The sequence below is a fragment of the Semicossyphus pulcher genome, unplaced genomic scaffold (assembly GCF_022749685.1).
Source record: "Semicossyphus pulcher isolate SPU_LCO1_2020_fin unplaced genomic scaffold, fSemPul1.0.p SCAF_7, whole genome shotgun sequence".
In the NCBI taxonomy this organism is placed as follows: domain Eukaryota; kingdom Metazoa; phylum Chordata; class Actinopteri; order Labriformes; family Labridae; genus Semicossyphus; species Semicossyphus pulcher.
This window is the reverse complement of record NW_027211748.1, coordinates 30206742-30227155: the sequence shown is the minus strand read 5'-3', so window position 1 is coordinate 30227155 and position 20414 is coordinate 30206742. Positions and strand designations below refer to the sequence as shown.

Sequence of the window (20414 nt, the reverse complement as noted above, 5' to 3'; positions counted from 1 at the left end):
AGGAGAACAAAAACATGATATAAATTTGAGGTCATATCCCCCACCACATTGTTGAGTTATGTTTCATGTTTAAGAACTTTGCATTCAGAATTTAAAATAGACATGTTTGAGGAAAATGCTGGATCTGTTGCATTCATTGACGTAGAGGAGCGTCATTGGTTCCCTTTTGTCATCATTTTCTGTCGCTTTAAACTGCTCGGGTCAACTTGAGATGTTTCATTTGAATTTGAAAGAGTTTTTCATGAATCTGCTTCCCTCTCAAAGTGTACTAGATTGATGCATCTCCTCGGATCACAGGGTTAAAGTGTTTGGAATCCCCCCCATCGTAGTTTGACAAAGTACGGGCCCCCAAACAGCATCTTGCATAGGGCCCCCACAAAGCTAGAAACAGCCCTGTTGGGGAGACACTCTGCTTGCCACCTTTTGCTCCCTGAAGTGTTTATCTACCAGACATATGGGGACCAAGATTCCCTTAACCACCTTACAGGTACCATGTTCTGGCTTACCTGTCCTAGTGGGGACCATGTCTTTCTCCTGTCAAGGTGTTTCTCAGGCAGGGTCTCTGTAAGTGTTGATCCCCAGAGAAGGCTCTCTCCCTGTTGGGGAGACACTTTGTTTGTCCCCCTTTCCCTCACCTTTTGTATCTCTCTTTCTTTCTGGGATCATGTTCTGGCTTACCTGCCCTTTTAGGGACCGCGTCCTTTTAACATCATGGGTCTTGTCAGGCAGAATCTTTTTCAGTGTTTAACCTCAGAGAAGGCTCTCTTTTTTTCTCAGGGAGAATGTCCAATTATAAACTTTTATTTCCTTCTGTCTGTTTGTGTAAGTGTTGGTAAATGTGGTATACGGGGACCTTACAGGGGCCGTAACCTGGCAAACGGGGACCATGTTGTGCAACTCCCATGATATCTTCATCTCCCCTCATGGGACACCCTCTGCTTCCCCGCTCCCTGTCATGACCCTTATTTTCCTTGGAGACTGTAAGGACTGGTTAAGGTGGTATACAGGGACCGTTGCCTGAAACATGAGGAGCATGTTTTGTGACTCCAGTTCTCCCTCCATGTGTTTTCTCAAGCGGACTTTATCCAAGTTTTACTCCCCTGAAAATGCTCTCTTCCCTGAGAGGAGACCCTCTGCTCGTCCCCCTCTCCTGTCATGGCCCTTTTTTGACCGAATGTGTTTTTCCCAGAGAAGGAATCAGCCTTACGGGGACCATGTTCCCATTTAACTAGCATTATGGGGACCATGGCCCAGTACTTAGTAGTAGTACTTACTAGTGGGGACCATATCCATTCCCATCAGGGTTCTTCTCAGGTCAAGTTTTTCCAAGTGTTTATTTCCAGTGAAGACTCTCTCCCTTTAGGGAGGACCCTCTGCTGACCCCCCCTCTTTACGACCCTACATGTTTATTTCTGTGCTGTGCACATGTTCAGTAACTCTGTTGTACTGTGTTGTCTTTCCAATGCAGGAATAAAATAGTTTCACAATATAGAAATCTAAGTGTTCTTATTTCCATTATAGTAGAAAGAGGAATGTGAAACCCTGAATAACCATCAGCAGTGATGCAGTTCGTTATTGCAGCCACTAGGGGGCGGCAGTGTGAAGGTTTTCTTCACAACAGCACAGAACAGACAGAAGTACAGTCTTACACACTGTACGAGCTGATCACTACAGTGAACAATAAAACGATCATTGTTATATAATATGTACATCTTTAAAGATAGTGGCAACTATAATATGATAAACAGGAGATAGTTAACTTTATCAGTCAGTTCTAAAGATGAAGTAAAAGTATAAATAAATAAAGCTGATGACTTTTTTCAGCTCTTTATTAGGCAACTGTTAAACCTGTTGATTAATAACCATAAATAAATAGTTAATTTCCCAAACAAGCTGCAATTTGCTGTTTTTATTTTGTATCACAAAAATTACAGTTTATTATTCTTTAAAATTAATTGTAGAATATGTCAAGTAAAGTAACTGCAGACAAAATGAACATTAATGATCACACACTCTTTTAAAACATTTTAAACTGATTACCCGGCAACTAAGAACATGTTGAAATCTTGTTGGAAAAATCTATTCAAACTCATATTAAACTGCAAATGTTGAAAGTATGCTTTTAATATTTGAACAGCAAAAAAATATTCTGACTTGACCAAAATTTAGGCAGCACAAAATAAAATATGGGAAATATAATATGATAAAACATATTGTATTGTATTGTTTCGAATGATTTAATTTAATATCCTAATTACTTATCTTGGCCAAACAAATTTAAATGATAAATTATCAATGTAAAAAGAACAAATATATATTTATGCAGTTTCATAGATGTATATTTAAAGCAGAAGTGGGATTATAAGTTCACAATTATTGTTTTTATAGCAGTTTACAGTGTGAAAAAAATGTGTGATCCAAAATGACAGATATTATTAAAAAAAAAAAAGTGTGAAAAAATATTTTATGTTCCATAAAATATAAATGATTAAATGAAGAAACAGAAACTTTAAAAAAAATGTTATTTATTTAGCAGTTTTTCAGAAGGGAAGTGTCATCTCTACAAGTATGGGTCAAAAGAACAACAACAAGAAACAATAAAAAGAATAACTGTGAAATGAACAAGAAGATGAAGGTTAGACAATGAAAGTAAGCATACAAAAACATATAGTTCAACATAAAAAGTAACAATTACAATAATAATGCATGTGGGTCTAGTCATTCATATAGATATAGGCACGTATGTATGTATTATTCTTTAATCCAGTTTTAATGATAAGAACTTTACTATGAAACAAATGATGACGTTAATTCAACTTTTTGTTTAATTTCAGGATAATTATTACAAAAGGGAAAAATATATAATGTAACCTTTAAGTCTCACTTTAATTTATATTGATAATGATCTTTATTTTAGTAATAAAACAACAGTTTTTGGACGACAGTGGAGCTCTATGGCACAGAGGAAAGAGATTCATCTGGCTGTGGTTCCCCCCTAACACTGTCGGTGATTTTGATGATGCAAAATATGTATATAGACTAAATATTATCAGCATCATTCTTTAATCCTTGTTTAATGATAAAAGGGGATGTGAGGAGAATCAATAAATTAAAACCCAGGAAAAAGAAAAGAGGATCAAAGCATCAGCAAATTTAAAGGAGTTTATTTACAAACTGAAGCAAAAATAATTTATTAAACAACTGAAAACAAACTTCTATAACTAAAAACAAGAGAGAAGTTGATCCATCTTGTCAAACACAATTCAACCAAAGAAACATGAAGGCCTTGAACACACACTCCTTCCACAGACGGAGTTAAACTATTACAATCGACGTCTGACCCACACACACACACACACACACACACACACACACACACACACACACACCATATATATAATGTTACCTTTAAAGTCTCACTTTAATTTATATTGATGATGATCTTGTTATGTGTCAGATGTGTTGCTAGTGATAAGTTGTATTATTTAAGGACAGTTAGGACGATGTCATTCATTTTGTTTAACATTAGAGTTTATTGTAAGTCTCATTTCTTTTAGTTTCCTGTTTGCACTTTGAGTTTCTGAATCCAAAACGAAACATGAACACCAAGTGTAAACTCTGAGGTGAACCTTTGAAATCTGAGAAATATCCATAAATAAACTCCACAGACGCGGCCTCCAGGTGGGTCGTCACTGTTTGTCTTTGGGCTCAGTGAGAAAAAGGGTTCCTGAGTGTGTTCAGCAGCAGACATGAATCTGCCTCAGTGGTTATTAGGACTCATAAAAAACTGTTTGCAGCTAATCTACACTTCCTTCCTGCAGCAGACGGGCTGTGTGGGTTTCTGCTCTGCAGCTTTCTCACCGTTAGCTGAGGTTATTCACATCAACAACAGGACGACAGTTTAAACCATGGACTCTGGTTAAAGCATCATTCCAGGAACTTGAGTTTGATTTCCGAGCTCAGCACAAACTGTCTCAGCTTTTTATAATCTGTGAGAGAAACATTTCAAACTGTGAACTCAGAGCTGAGAAGCTGAAACAAAAAGACATGTTCAACCTGCAGTCTGCTCTTAATCTGTTTAGAGACCTCACACTAATTATTGTAGTGATAATTATTTTAGTTTGTTTTGTTTTATTGATTCTGTAAGTGTCAGAGTTTAATGACTGATCCCAACATGTAACATAAAACAACATATTAGAACATGTGGGAAAAGATCAAAGTGTGCAACATCAATAGACACAACAAGTTATTTATTTATGAATAAAATGACATCAGCATCATTCTTTGATCCATGTTAAGTGACAACAACTTTATTCTGTAACAAATGTTAAAAAATAAAATTAATTAATTTTTATCTTAGGATAACTTTCACATTATGTTTATTTCATTTTTAAAAGGTTTAAAATCTGAAATTAAGAGTAAATTATATCATAAATAACTCCATAATAATGTTTTTCTGCATTGTATTACTTTATTGATTAACTTATTGTTACATTTCTTGCACCGTCATGAATATTAGTTTACGTATAATCAGCATCTATACCAAAAAATTATCACACCCATCATTTCAACAACATTCAGACTTCAGTCCGACTGATCAAGTCGCTGTGTAATTATTTTATAGCAGCTGTAGCTTCATAGCAGCTCTGCTGTTTGTTGTTGTATATAAGCAACAGTGTCATCGGCGTAGAGCTTTACTTTCACACTGACACAGTTATGAAAAGGGGGCACAGTGAACATGGTGGCACACCCAAACCAAGTCACATGTATATAACAGCTTAATGTACATGTTTGCGAATATTTGTCTGACTGTGTCGTTCTTTCCTAGTGGTATGCTTCTATTCTTATAAACACATATATGTACATTCATTCTTGGTGCTGAGTAAACGTATATTGAGAGCTACAAAAAACCAGAGTCAAATTACTTGTAGGTGTGAACGAACGCGGCCAATGAAGCTGATTCTGAGTTTTTTGCTGTGAAGCCAAAATGAAATGAAAGATTTGTATGAAACACAAAACTGGGATTTTTCAGTTTATTGAGAAAGTTACAGAGAATAAAAAAAGAAACTGCTGCACTCTGAATATTGTATTAAATAGAAGATCAATCATCTATTATACAAATAAGGCATTTTTTTTTACACGTTTAACTGCTGATGAAGCTTTAAATGAGGTGAATTGATGAGTTTTTATTGTGAGAAAGGTCGAGCAGAAAACAGTCAGTCAGCATGTGTGCTGTTGATGGACGGTCCCTTGTTTGTGAGGATCCTCAGCAGACAGAGTCCACAGCAGTACACCAGACTCTTCACTATCAGCACCGTGTACAGCAGCACGAGCAGCTTCACCTTGTATTGAAACAGGGAAAGTGCCGGAACCTCTGACACAGAAAGGAGGTAAAAAAGAAGAGTCATTCATCTGCTCACCTCTTTTCTTTGACAGCATCTCCACAGACAACAAGCCTTCCTTACCTTGTTCTCTTTGGGCCTCCACTGTGCCCCCCTCGTGCCGCACAGAGCAGAGGTATTTATATGTGTAGAAAACGTCATGATCAATCACTCTGATGGCGGCAGTGCGTCCCGACTCTCTGAGCTCCAGCTGCTCTCCCTCAGCAGGGGGCAGCTCCTCCAGAGGACCGTCCTCCGCTCCTCTTCTCCAGGAGATCTGGACCAGAGGAGGAAACATGGCTGAGGCCACACACAGCAGGGAGCTCTTCCCCTCCAGCTGGGCTGTGGGTGCTGCCGGGTACACGCTCACCACGGGCTTCACTACCTGCTCGTCTGAAGCAGCACACACACACACACACACACACACACACACACAATACAGAACTAAGGTCAGCACATAAACTGTGTTCACCTGCATATCAAACAGTTATCTGCTGATGTCATTATACAGGTAACACATACACATGAAACACAATTGTCATTGTCATTATTACAATATGAACAGCTCGTTATATAAACTCTAACATGTACTCAACTATAAGCACTGAAAAAAACTGATTCTGAATCATTTTTAATAAAAATACAATAAATAAATTAACATGAGAAGTTCAGATTTATTAAAGACAGACAGGAACAAAATAACAATATAACACAATCAGCTAATATACCTTTATACAATATAAAATACTTTGTATTAATGTTAATGTAATTATTATAAGTTACATATTTACATTCACACTAAATACAATCAGCATTTTAACAACATTATGTATAACTTATTATAGATTTATGATCATGTAATTTACTCTCATTGTTGAAGAATCAAATCAATAAAACAATAAGTTAAAAGTGTTTTTAATCACAATTTAAAATTTAGACTCAAAACTTCAATGAAAGTTTGGATGTCAAATAATAAAAAATACAGATATTATATAAGATAAAATATTATTGATCCCAGAGCAGAAGAACCAAATATTATAAGAATATATAATAAATATAATATTGTATGTATTGTTAAAGAATCTAATGTGTGTAAGAACTAATATAAAATCTAATTTACTATCCAACATATATTTACTGTTCTATATATTTAAGATACAAACATGTTTCTTTTTGAGCCGTTAAACATCATCCTGTTAATTAAATAATAAAATACACATTGGAATACATTGACAGTAAAAGTAGAGTAATATTATATTAAATATCTTTCTGGCTAATTATATCAATAAATCTTCCACTTAAAGACGCATGCACGATCATATGAGATACAATTGTCATGAGGTTCATTTTAATGATTAAACATGATTAAATATTTAAAGTTATATGGTTTTAAAAATATAATAAACTGATAGATTTCAAAGTTTGTAATTTCATACATAATCTTGTTTTCCCAAAACAAGCTGAGTTACTGAGATGATCAAACACAGTTTATTTGTAACATTATATATATTAACTTTACACACTGCCTTATACTGTTCATTGGTAAATAACTCTTATGTATTTAACTCTTTTGCATCTTTTTTTGTATTTAACTTTATTCTGCCAATTCTATTTAATTCTGGCATTCATATTTAAATCCCCGTAGATCCACTTCTCAGCATTTCATCTTTGTCTCTTATTGTTTTGTATATGGAATGCACATGTTGGACATTTTTCTGACTTCTATTCTATGCCATATATTTCCCTTTGCTGTCTCTGTGTCAGAGCGACTGTAACAAAGTGGGGATTAATAAAGTATTTCTGATTGTGATGAAACCTTTTCTTTTAAACTCAGGTTCATCCAGTGCAGAAATGTAGAATAACTTTAGATGTGAATTTAAATTTAAATAGATATTTTAAAGGATCATGAACCTTTTTAATGTTATCACAGCTGTGTGGCTGAATTGTCTGCTAAATATGAAAACAACAACAACATGTAAAGACTGAAACACAGAAAATAATAAAATAAAAAAACTGAAGTTATGAATGTTTGTTCTTACCTGTTACAATCAGTTTAGTTCCAGAGCCAAAGATGCCGTAGGAGTATCCTCCTTCCCACAGTGAAACAGACTGATACAAAAACCTGTGTGCTGCTCAAAGTGTCTGCTGACATGAACGAGTCCAAATGATGAACCAGGATCATATTTCAGCTCTGTGATGTGTTTTTATCTGATGTAAGACACTTTATTTACTGTACAATATATATTATCTACTGTGCAACATTTTAATGTGCAATATACACACATTGTTTGACTTGATGCATGTTTATATGTTACTGTGGTGCCTGAATGTCGCTCACTTAAGGTGAAGCATTCCTTAACTTTATTGTACATTGTATAAAGACAATAAAGGTTTTCTATTGTTCTTTATTCTATTGTAAAGTTCACATCAACATGACTGTCTCTTCTGTTAGTGTCTCTTTAGACACCAGCAGTGTTGCTCTGTGGAAGCTAATGTCTGTCTGTCCACGACTTTAGTCCACATGGATCGGACCTGGACCAGAGGATGGATTGATCTGTACACATTCTTGGTCCCCTGAGGATTCATTCATTCATTCATTCATTCATTTGTTCACTGTGTGGATTCTGACGTTTCCTTTAGCGCCACCAGCAGGTCAGTGTTTTCAGCTCAGAGTGAAATATCTCAGCTGTTGGATGGATGAACATTTAATGTGATCACACATTCATGTTCCCCTCAGGATGAACTGGACTCTAATTTTTCTCTTCATTCATCTTGTCTGCTCTGTTTTGTTTACCATGATATTAATTTCAATTTGTGCTGCAGCTGCAAGAATAAGTTTCAAGTTCCCTTCAGTAACAAAACATGTGAGCAACAAATGAAGTGACTGTAACACACAGATGTAATCCTAGTCGGATCTGTCGTTCACTGATGATGCAGCAGTGATATTATAAACCTGAGTTTGTGCGTTTCCACAGGCGGGGATCTGTCAGCTGCAGCTGAGTGGACTTTAGTCTGGATTATGAGTTCACTTCTTTATATCTGTCTGATATCAGAGTTTGCTCTGAGTCTGTAAAATATGACCACCTGCTGTCAGAACACTTGTTCATGTTTGTGATTGGTCATATGCTGCAGACTCCGCCCCTTTATGTGAATGAGCTCACAGAAACACTTTGGTTGACTTACTGAGCGTGCTCATCAATTAGTCTGAACCCGTCGGCCTCGCTGGTCACGTGTTGTCGAGAATGAGGATTCATTCAATCCGACCAGCTCCTCACAAGGACTTTAATGAACAGCTCATCACTAAAGGTGGATGATTGTCACATGACGAGGGGAAAGGTGTTCAAAGGGGCCGCTTGGTCTGCTGGGAAAGGTATCCCAGCATGCTTTGAGCAGCCAATCAGCTGCTTGCAATACACAATCAGTGGGAGTGAGTTTGCTTTCAGTGCACACACGGCCTCACCGAGCTGATAACCAGCGTGGCGACCTCCTTTGTAAGGGTTACTGACTCGTGATAAACAAAAGGGTTTGGGTATGTTGAACTTGTTCTGTAGTTCAGGCCTCAGGGCAGCTGGTGGGCGGAGTCAGGTCATGAGGAGATCAGGCTCACCTTGCTGCTCACCATTGTTACGTGCCGGCCGCTCTATTGCTCTCTCTCTCTTCCTCTCTGGTTTTCCCTCTACCTGTCAGGTAACAGCAGAACACCTGATCACCAGCCATAGGACCGCCTCCTCATCAGAGGCGGTGGGGGAGTAAGAGGAGGCCAGTGGAGAAGGAGGAAAGAGAGAAGCTGAATCACACGTCCAGGCGCAGCTCTGGGGGAAATCTTTCTTTTTCCTCACTTCCTGTTTTTGTCTCTCTTTCCCATGCTCGGGTTAGCGTGCTGGGTTTTGTTATTTGGAATCTGATATCAGATGATCATATTGATTTACTCTCTTTAACTGAGACTTGGCTGTGTCAGGAAGAATATGTCAGCTTAAATGAATCCACTCCTCCCAGTCATCTTAATACTCATATTCCTCGAGACACTGGTCGAGGTGGTGGAGTGGCAGCTATCTTCAGTTCTAGTCTTCTAATCAACCCTCGACCCAAACTTAGTTTCAGCTCTTTTGAAAGCCTTGTTCTGAGTTTTTCACACCCAGCCTGTAAAACTTTACAGCCTGTTTTATTTGTGATAGTATACCGCCCTCCTGGCGCATACTCTGCTTTTCTAACTGAATTCTCAGAGTTTTTATCAGATTTAGTCCTGAGTTCAGATCAAATAATTATTGTAGGGGACTTCAATATTCATGTAGATGTTGATAATGATAGTCTTAGCATGGCATTTATGTCCCTTTTGGACTCTATTGGTTTCACTCAAAGTGTAAACCAGCCTACTCACCGCTTTAACCACACCCTCCACCTTGTTCTAGCTTATGGCCTTGAAACCGAAAACTTAATTGTCTTCCCACAAAATCCTCTTTTATCAGATCACTATTTAGTAACATTCGATGTCCTATTAACCGACTACTCTCCAGTTAACAAAAATGTCCTCACAAGATGTTTGTCTGACAGGACTGTAGCTAAATTTAAGGAAACAATTCCAGCTGCTTTTAATTCTTTACCACATCTGTTTACTACAGAAAGCTCTGATGCTAATGTTAGTCCCTCTCAGCTTGATCAGTTTGTTGATAGTCCTGCAGGTTTGCTGAGAAGTACTCTAGACTCGATTGCCCCCTTAAAAAAGAAGATTATTAAACGACAGAGGCTAGCTCCATGGTATGACTCAGAAACTCGTAACTTGAAGCAAATGTCGCGTAAATTTGAAAGAATGTGGCGATCCACCAAAACAGAAGAGTCTCGTTTACTCTGGCAAAATAGTCTTAATAAATACAGGAAGGCCCTACGGCATGCTCGAGGTGTCTACTACTCCTCCCTCATAGAAGAACATAAAAACAATCCCAGGTACCTTTTCAGCACTGTAGCCAGGCTGACAGAGAGTCACAGCTCCACTGAGCCAAGTATTCCTATAGGCCTCAGCAGTGATGATTTCATGAGCTTCTTTAATGACAAAATCCTAAAGATTACAGACAAAATGTGTAACCTCCTGCCGTTAACTGGTGCAGATGTATCTTTGGAAACTGCTCAAAAACCTGATGTTTACACTGTTTTTCTCCAGTTGACCTTCCTGAGCTAAATTCTCTGATATCTTCGTCTAAACCATCAACCTGTCTTTTAGACCCGATTCCAACCAAGCTGCTTCAGGAAGTCTTTCCCTCAATTAGCACTTCTTTACTAGATATGATCAATGTGTCTTTATCGACGGGCTATGTACCCCAGTCTTTTAAACTAGCTGTAATTAAGCCACTTCTTAAAAAGCCTACCCTAGATTCAGGCACCTTAGCTAACTATAGACCTATATCTAACCTTCCTTTTATCTCAAAGATCCTTGAGAAAGCAGTCGCTAATCAATTATGTGACTTTCTTCATAACAACAGTTTATTTGAGGACTTTCAGTCAGGATTTAGAGTCCACCACAGCACTGAGACGGCACTGAGAGTTTCAAATGATCTACTTCCTGCTTCAGACAGAGGACTTCTCTCTGTACTCGTCCTGTTAGATCTTAGTGCTGCTTTCGACACGATAGACCATCACATCCTGTTACAGAGACTACAACATTTAATGTTCATTACAGGATCTGCACTAAGTTGGTTTAAATCTTATCTATCAGATCGATCTCAGTTTGTTAATGTTCATGATGTGTCCTCTATGCAAACCAAAGTTAGTCATGGAGTTCCACAAGGTTCTGTGCTTGGACCGATTGTTTTTACCTTATATATGCTTCCTCTGGGTAATATCATGAGGAAACACTCCATTAATTTTCATTGTTACGCAGATGATACTCAATTATACTTATCTATGAAGCCAGACGAAACCAATCAGCTATCTAAACTAGAAGCATGCCTTAAGGACATAAAGATCTGGATGACTAGAAACTTTCTGCTACTTAATTCAGACAAAACTGAAGTTATTGTGCTCGGCCCAAAACACCTCAGAGACTCTTTCTCTAATGATATAGCTGCCCTAGATGGCATCAGCCTGGCATCCAGCACTACTGTTAGGAATCTGGGAGTTCTGTTTGATCAGGATATGTCCTTCATCTCCCACATAAAACAAATATCAAGGACAGCCTTCTTTCATCTTCACAACAAACATCAGACACATCCTGTCTCAACACGATGCAGAAAAACTGGTCCATGCATTCGTTACTTCCAGGTTGGATTATTGTAACTCGTTACTATCAGGCTGCCCTAATAAGTCACTAAAAACTCTGCAGCTGGTACAAAATGCTGCAGCACGTGTGCTGACAAGAACTAGGAAGAGAGATCACATCTCTCCTGTATTAGCCTCTCTGCACTGGCTTCCTGTAAAATCTAGAATAGAATTTAAAATCCTTCTTCTTACTTACAAAGCTCTTAATGGTCCGGCACCATCATATCTTAAAGAGCTCATAGTGCCATATTACCCCTCTAGAACATTGCGCTCCCAGGATGCAGGCCTGCTTGTGGTACCTAAAGTCTCTAAGAGTAGTGTTGGAGGTAGAGCCTTCAATTACCAGGCCCCCCTCCTCTGGAACAATCTACCAGTCAAGGTCCGGGAGGCAGACACCCTCTCTTCTTTTAAGAGTAGACTTAAAACTTTCCTCTTTGATAAAGCTTATAGTTAGGCCTGGCTCAGGCTTGGACTAGCCCAGAGTTACGCTGCTATAGGTTTAGACTGCCGGGGGGATCTGGCACACCAAGCTTCTCTCTCTCTCTCTCTCTCTGTCTCCCTCTCTCTCTCTCTCTCCCTCTCTCTCTCTCTCTCTCTCTCTCTGTCTCTGTCTCTCTCTCTCTCTCTCTCTCTCTCTCTCTCTCTCTCTCTCTCTCTCTCTGTCATATTAATGCAGCTCATTAACTCTGTATCTTCTGGTCCCATTAACATTACTAACCACATATCTTCCCGGGAGTTCTTGTGCTCCCTTGTCTTGAAGGTTCCTGAGGATCGTTGCTGCAGACCACCTGCTGCTGTGGACCTGCTCGACTGCAACAACTACTAACATCAGCCTTCCCCATAGTATCATTATTGTTGCTGCTAATGCTAATAGTAGACCTGTTGACTTCAACTGTTACAATTACGATTACCTCAGCCTTTATCATTACTCTGCTTCTCTCGCTAATTTATTTATTTAGCTAATCTTCACCCTAGTCTACCACTATTATTGGCATTGTAACCATAAGTATGTGTCTGTTGTTGTTCATGTAACAAGGACATATGTTGTTGTGGTAACAAGAACATATGTTGTTGTTGCTCTCTTTGCCTGTCTCTATCCTGCATCTCCTTCTATCCCATGTTCAGCCCATCCAGTCTCTTCAGATTTTCAACATGAGTCTGGTTCTGCTCGAGGTTTCTGCCTGTTAAAGGAAGTTTTTCTGCCAATGTGCCGAATTGCTAAGTGCTACTCATGGTGATTCATGTTGGGCCTCTCTTTAAATAACAGAACAAAGAGTCGGTCTAGACCTGCTCTTTCTGTAAAGTGTCTCGAGATAACCCTGGTTATGATTTGGCGCTATACAAATAAAGTTTGATTGATTGATTGATTGATTATTTAAGTTTGGGTTGGAGCTCCCCGGTAGTTTAGTTTTTGAATTCTTATTTTGTTAGGTAGAGTTTCTTTGAGGGAGTGAAGGGGGATGGTCTGAGTGTGACGGCCAGCTGCATGGCTGGCTCAGTCCGTCCCCATCTTTTGTTCTTTGTGGCCGGGAGCTCGACCCTTTTTGTTTGTCACTCTAATGTTTTTCTACTTACAGGCATTTTGTTGCAATAAAATATGATTGTTTGACTTTGAGCTTTGGTCATGGTGTCCTTTATGTGTTCGGTCTCTAGAGCCGTTTTGTGTGTGTTACAGAGGCCGTAACATATTTGGGGGCTCGTCCACACCTTTTTTTCCACATTGCGTGGTTTTGTTTGTCGGCTCATGTAGACGCCGCGTGCGGGTAAGTGCTGATGTTTTTCCCTTTGATCGCCTCGGTGTTGTAGCTGTGCGTGTTGTCTCGGCGCAGTTATTTGTGATCGCAAACTGTGTCATTGTGACTTTTTCTCTCACCGTGTGTTAAGTGATGCGTAGTTTGACAGTGGTGTGTTGCTTTGATACCTTGTGTAGTTTGCTGCTTGTTTCAAAGTGCCTCCTTCTGTGTGTGTGCGTGCCAGGTGAAGTTTTACGCACACACGTGTTGGACGCCGTTGATTCCTTTGTGCTGCTGTTTTGTGTGTGCAGTGAATCTTTTGTATGTTGTGCTATTTTTGGGCTGTGTTTTGTCAGCCGGTAAAATCTGAGTTTCCGTCCTGACCGGTTTTGTGGTCAGCGGTTGTTTAACATGAACTCATAACAATGGAGGTTAACTTGGATGATTTCGTTGGGAAACCGACTCTTGATACGTTTCATCGGTGCACGAAAGAAAATGTTATCGTTATTGCTGATCACTTTGAGGTAACTGTGTCTAAGCAATCAAGAAAACAAGTAATACAATCCGAATTGTTGTCTGCGCCGTCTCAGACAGAGACCTTGCTTTGCGACCCCGGTACGTTGTGTTCACCTGCTGGAAACAAAGTCTGTAAGAAATGCTCCGATTTAAAGAGTTGGAAATTGAAATGCAGCGCTTAGACATGAAAGAAAAAGAACTGAGCAATGAATTGGAAGTACTAAAAATGCAAGAGGAAACCAAGAGACAGCTTGAGCTCCAACAGTCTTCCTCACCGGCTGCGTCTCATTCTCAGTACGAGGAATTTGATATAAATAAATGTATCCGATGAATTCCTCCATTTAATGGGAAAGATGTGGATCAATGTTTTACTCTGTTTGAACGTGTGGCGAAGACTTTGAAATGGCCTACAAATGTCTGGCCTCTGCTTCTTCAGCGTGTGCTTACTGGTAAAGCGCAGGATGCGTACGCGTCCTTACCGGCTGAAGTGAGTCTGGATTATGATTCGAGTTTGCGGATGAGTACGTCCTCACACACAGGGATACATTTGAAAGGTCCCATTTATCCACAGAGCGTAGTTTTCCTGTAGCCAAGTCCTTTGTGTCGTCAGCGAAGTGGAGCTCTGACGTGGAGGTGAAGTCTAGTGTTAAGGAAGGGGCTACGGATAAGCCAGTTTGTTTGTCTTGTAAGCAGCGTGGCCACACCTTCAACAACTGTTTTGTGTTGAATAAAAAGAACAAGTCCCCCAAAGCAGTTAACCTGTTAGAAACAGAAACGTTCTTGTGAAAATGTCTCTGCTGTCGCGGCTCCGCTCAGCGATTTGTTGAGCCCCAAAGGCGTTTTTGCTGCTCTCAGAGTTGCCAGTATGTTATAATTAGGGCTGGGCAACGATTAAAAGTTTTAATTGCGATTAATCGCATTGTTATACGCAAAATCCAATAATGAATTCAAAAATAGTGTATAGCACAATTTTTATTTTAAATGTATTGCCATATGAACTAAAGTGCTATAACATTTGTTGTGCAAACACTTTTAACATAAACATTTTGTTTATACAGTAGCAGTTAAATAAAATATTTAGTGAAAATCTAAACTTAAACAAAAAAAACAAACTGCCCACAAAATCTTGAGCCACAATCAGAACATTAAAACAGGCAATTTCTGAGGTAACAGCAGAAACATTTTTCTGTTTTCAGGGAGCAGCATAACCACTCTATGTTCAGTACCAAATGTCCCCGTTAAAGTGAGGTGAAGCACAAAAAAAGTTCACGGCTGGCATTTACTGTGCAGGGGACTCGTCTGTAAAGTCCATGTTCATACTGCATTTCCTTTGCAGAATCTCAGTCAAAAAAAAAACAGAAAACACTTTCAGTGCAGTTTGTCAGTTCCTAGAACTTGACTTTTTTTTTACTCCTCTGCACCAAGCCAGTTACTAAGACACACAAGATTATTCACATTTTCAGATGACAAAGAAGCTCTCTTCTTCTGGACAATATGACCAGCAAGAGAAAACAACCTTTCACAGGGAACGGATGTTGCAGGTGTGGCCAAGTACTTCTGTGCATAAGAGGCCAGCCTGCTGTGTGAGCCTGCATGTTTGGACCACCACTCTAATGGACCGGACTCTGAACTGATGGTGGGCTCTGCTCTGTATCGACGCACAACGTTCTCTCTGAGTCTTCTTCTTGTTCAGAATCAGACTCAGATGAAGCTGCCAATAGGGTTAACTTTTTCTTTGGTGGCTCTGATGCTTTTTCTTCGGAAGGTTTCTCTGCAACAACCATCTGTTCCTTGACCAAGTTGGTGACTGAGGCCCACACCTCTTTCCTCTCAGCTCTGGGGATACACTTGAGGTCCTTGAATCTAGGGTCCAATGCAGTAGCAATCTTCAGATATGCAATGTTAGAATTTCCCATGCGTGTCTCCAGGTCTTTTCTGAATGTAGACTTGAACTTGGCCACATAGGCAGGGTCATCATCTGAGCTCTCCATCACCCGGGAGAGATGGCAAAAAGCAGGCAGAGCCACAGAGCATGAGACATACTTTTGTCCTCCCAAAAGTTCAGTCAAATACCTGCAACAGAAAATCAATTCCACTTCAGTCCAAATAAATTCCATTCACTGTTACACAAAAAATATCCTCTACATATTCATGCTGCATTTACATATTGACACACACACACATATAAACACACTATTTCTCTCTAACATGCACTCAGACAGGATAGTGAGAAATATGATATATAACATACCTGCAAGGCTCCAGTAGCATTTCCAACCTCTGCAGTTTGTCCATTTCAGCTGTAGCTGGCATGGCAATCTTGGTGTGTGTGGTGAGGACATCCCTCAGTGGCTGTTCGTTTCGGCGGATGCTTTTTATCATGTCCAGAGATGAATTCCATCTGGTCGGAACATCTTGCATAAGCGACTCCTTCTTTTGTCCATGTTCAACTTGTTGTTGCTCTAATTCTGCAGCATTAGCTGGACTGTGTTTAAAGTGCCCCACAACTTCTCTGCACTTGGCCAGGACATTGTCAAACACACTGTTCTGCAGAGATACTGTGACAGAACGCTGGAGAGTGTGCGCGAAGCAGGGGACATGTTCAAAAGGTAGATGTCTCGCAGCAGCGATCATATTCCTTGCACTATCTGTGCTAAGTGTGGTGACTTTATTTGACACATTCCACTGCTGAGCAACTTGAATAAAGTGTCCTGCGCACGTTTCAGCATAATGTCTCTCCTCGGTTTTCATTACAGTCAGAGCATGTGAACGCAGCACCCACTGTTCATCAATGTAATGTACTGTAACTCCGAGGTAATTATCGTTACCTAGTGATGTCCAGTAGTCCCCAGTGAGAGCAACATAGGGTGCAGGTTGTAAAGCTGTCACTTTTGCAGACCTCTCCTTTTCATAGAGCTCGTGTATTCTTCTTGTGATGGTGCGTCTTGAGGGAGTCTCATACCTGCCGTCATCTGTTGCGATTCTGAGAACGTCTCTCAGACCGACATCTTCCACAACCCGAATCGGCCTGCAGTCTGTAGCTATCCACGTCGCTATGGCATTTGTTAGCTTGTCTTGCCTTGCTTTATCTATACGTCTCCCACACGTTGCATCCAACGTAGTCTGCCGAAGCCTCCCTCCACTGTTTGTTTCGGTGAGTGATTTGCCGGCATCAACTGTGTGTACCGCATTTAGGTGATATTTTAAACTGGAAGTACTCCGGTGATACGAAAATTCAGCCTTGTAGTGGTTAAAAATAACCTTGGTTCTGTCGACTCCGCCGTCTGGAAGAACTTTAAAATAAAATTGTCCATGTAAAAGTTGCGCACTCGTCTCCATATTTGTTTGGCCGCAAATTATTTCTTTTTCCGGTTCCTGTGAGCGCCGCAACAGACTTTTTCTAAATAAAAGCCAGTGAGCAACAGACAAATGAAAACTGCGTTAATATGCGATAAAATAATTGTCGGCGTTATTAAATTTATGAGTTAACGCAATAATAACGCGTTAACTTGCCCAGCCTTAGTTATAATGTAACCAAAAAGTTGGACCCACGTACACACAGCAAACACACTGGAAATGCAGGCTGACAAAAGGTCATTTATTCCAAACTGAAAGGCTGAAGTTGAGCAGGGCAAGGCGGACCAGAGTGGCTTGAGGACAGGAGCTGGGCGTGGAGACGGTGGAGACGGCAGGAGAAGGTGGATCTAAGCACAAAAAAACACAGAGTCAGTACGACAAACAAACGGTCAAAAAGCTTTCAAAGAGCAGCCTGGTCGAAGAGCACATGTGGTGAACGGACGAACTGGGAGGAATGACTGTCTCAACCGGGCTTTTATACAGAGCAGAGTGTAGGTGGCTTGATGAGCTGATGAGCGGCAGGTGTGCAGGCTTGTTCTGAGAAGTCAGCAAGGCCACGCCCAGCTCCTACTGACACACAAAGAGAGAACATACAGGCACACAAGGGAGGGGAAACACAGGGAAACACGGGGCAGACAGACGAGGACCCTGACACAGTATGCGTTTGACTGTATTAAAGCTTTGTTGACTAATGCCCCTGTACTTGCTGCGCCTGTTTTCGACCGTCAGTTTAATCTCTCTGTTGATGCCAGTGACGTGGGAGCGGGTGCTGTCCTCCTCCGAGAAGGAGACGATGGGGTGGAACACCCGGTCTCGTATTTCTCCAAGAAATTCACTCGGCATCAACAGAAGTATTCTACCATCGCAAAGGAGGCTCTCGCCCTCGTTCTCGCACTCAAACATTTTGAAGTTTATGTCGGCTCTGCAAATACACCGACTGTCGTGTACACTGATCACAATCCTTGGTTTCTCTTCTAACAGGCCTTCCTCCTCTGACCTTTACGTTATTGATGATATTGATGATGCTGATCAGGATATTCATGATGATATTGACCTCGTTGATGATGATGCTTCCTTACGCCCTGTGCACTTCCTGTCAGCAGCAGTGTCCGGTCACACTTGAGGGGTCGTACGACATAATAACGTGGTAATAATGTCTGTAACCTGAGTTATTGATTTGTTTTTTACTTACATAATGACTTTACGTTTTATGTCAAAGAAAATGAAGAAGGATCTGCAGTGAGGAGCCTTGTGAGTGACTTTATCCACCAATCAGCTGCCCTGGAAACACGTCACAATAAAACATTAGTGGTGCTGATAAGAGATCATGTCTCTCCACATTTCACCTTCAGTTCGGCCGAGAACCGCGAGCAGCTCGCTGTAAAAACAGGCGAGCCTCCTATCTTCTAGATTTGCTGCGTGATAAACGACTCCCAGCCCGACGTCCTCCTCCGTGCGCTGCATTGTTTACAGTCCAGTCAGCAGCTCGAGAAGCGACCGTGTGTTCAGATCAAAGGTAAATTCTCCCTCCAGATGTGTCTGCTAAATAAACGCTGTCATCTCTCGGTTCGTCCCATCCCCCGGAGGAGCGCCCGTTCATCTGTCTGTGCTGAGTCTCAGTCTCACTGTAAACAGGAAGTTACACAGAGGCTGCACTCTGGCTTACTTCAGAGGCGGAGCCATCGTTTATGATGCATTTGAGGAAGTCGGGAAATCTAAACGCTGATCATCTTTTAAGACACAGCATCAAGCAGATTTGTCTCTAGTTGAATGTTAGCTGTAGCACAGATTGTTAGCTGTTAGCCTGCAGCTGTCTGTTTATAGAGATCAATAAGAAGCTGAATGGTTGTCAGATGAAGCTGACGGGAGTCATGATGTCATCACGGTGGATTACGTTCGCCTGTTTTTTTTACTTGATGTATTCTCAGTTAACTCTGATGTGTTTTCATGTTTTTTCTAACCCAGTCTATGTGTCTGTTTTCTAAAGGTTTTTTTCTCTTACTTGGCTGCAAAACAAATTTTCCCCTCGGGGACAATAAGTTGAAGTTTCCTGCATTCACTGAAGCCTGCTGACACGTGATTGGTCAAAACTACTCCGACTACAGGCCAGAACACTTCCTGTACTAAAATCCGGTGGTGCGCCTGATTCTACATTTTGATGTAGCGTTTGATTTGTACACGAGACGAGTAGAGAGCATGTTGTGTTTTGTATGAGCAGGCCTTGAGCTGAGCTGTGACATCATTAAGTTTCCATCAGCGTTGTGACTTTGATCCAGCCGCACATCTATTTGATCTTTTGACCTGGATGATGTTTGTATGAGTTTCTGACCTTTATTGTTTCTCTGTATCTTGATCATTTTGTTCTCTGTGTGGAGCAACAATAAAGCTGCTGACACAGTAGTATGAGGCTGAATGAGAGAGTGTAACGTTCTGGAGCTGCAACTCACAGACGTTCTGTTTATTCACAGCTGAGAAATCTTCTTCCTGAGGATGATTGAAGACTTTACGTATTTCATCATCACTCCTGTCTATCATAAGAATCACTCTGAATGTTTCTGTGTCTTTCTTCTGGTGCCAGAATACCCAGCTATAATCACACTGGTCGATGCCTCCACAGCTGAAGGAGACATTTTCAGCCTCTCTCCTGGTCAGTGTTAAATCCTCCTGAATCAGCTCTGCTGCCGTGGCAAGCAGCGCTGTGGAGAAAGAGACAGACAGGTGAAGGTTGGCGTTTGATACAGGTAGAGTCTGTGGGCTCCTGATTGGCTGGAAACACTCACCTGAACACAGACAGCACAGGGCAGCAGCTGGGAGGAGACGCATCTTGTGCAGCGGTGTTTCCTCTGGGGAACCTGAGGAGAAGTGGCGCTCTGATGCTGCTGAGGCCGAACGAGGACGAGCTGTGAGATCAGACGAGGGTCACGTGGTTTCTAACAGGACCTCAGAACTCCCATCAGCCCCTGCGGCGGACAGATAAGGCCGCTGCTGCTGACTGACGGCTCGGCTGAAGCTGTCGTGGGGTACACAGCACACAGTCAGCACAAAGATAATAACATTCATCATAATAACTTTCTTTGTTTAGTATTGCTGCTTTCCATAAAACAACAGTTCAGCCTCTATTGAAGGGTGTAAAATCACTACAGCTTCATTAGAATAAAGAGAAATAACACACTGGGCT

The 20414-nt window shown here is 40.7% G+C and overlaps 1 pseudogene; it reads right to left on the bottom strand.

The window, feature by feature from the left end:
• Positions 1 to 4941: 4941 nt before the first annotated feature.
• Positions 4942 to 20082, bottom strand: LOC138611621 (uncharacterized; annotated as a pseudogene).
• Positions 20083 to 20414: the final 332 nt, after the last annotated feature.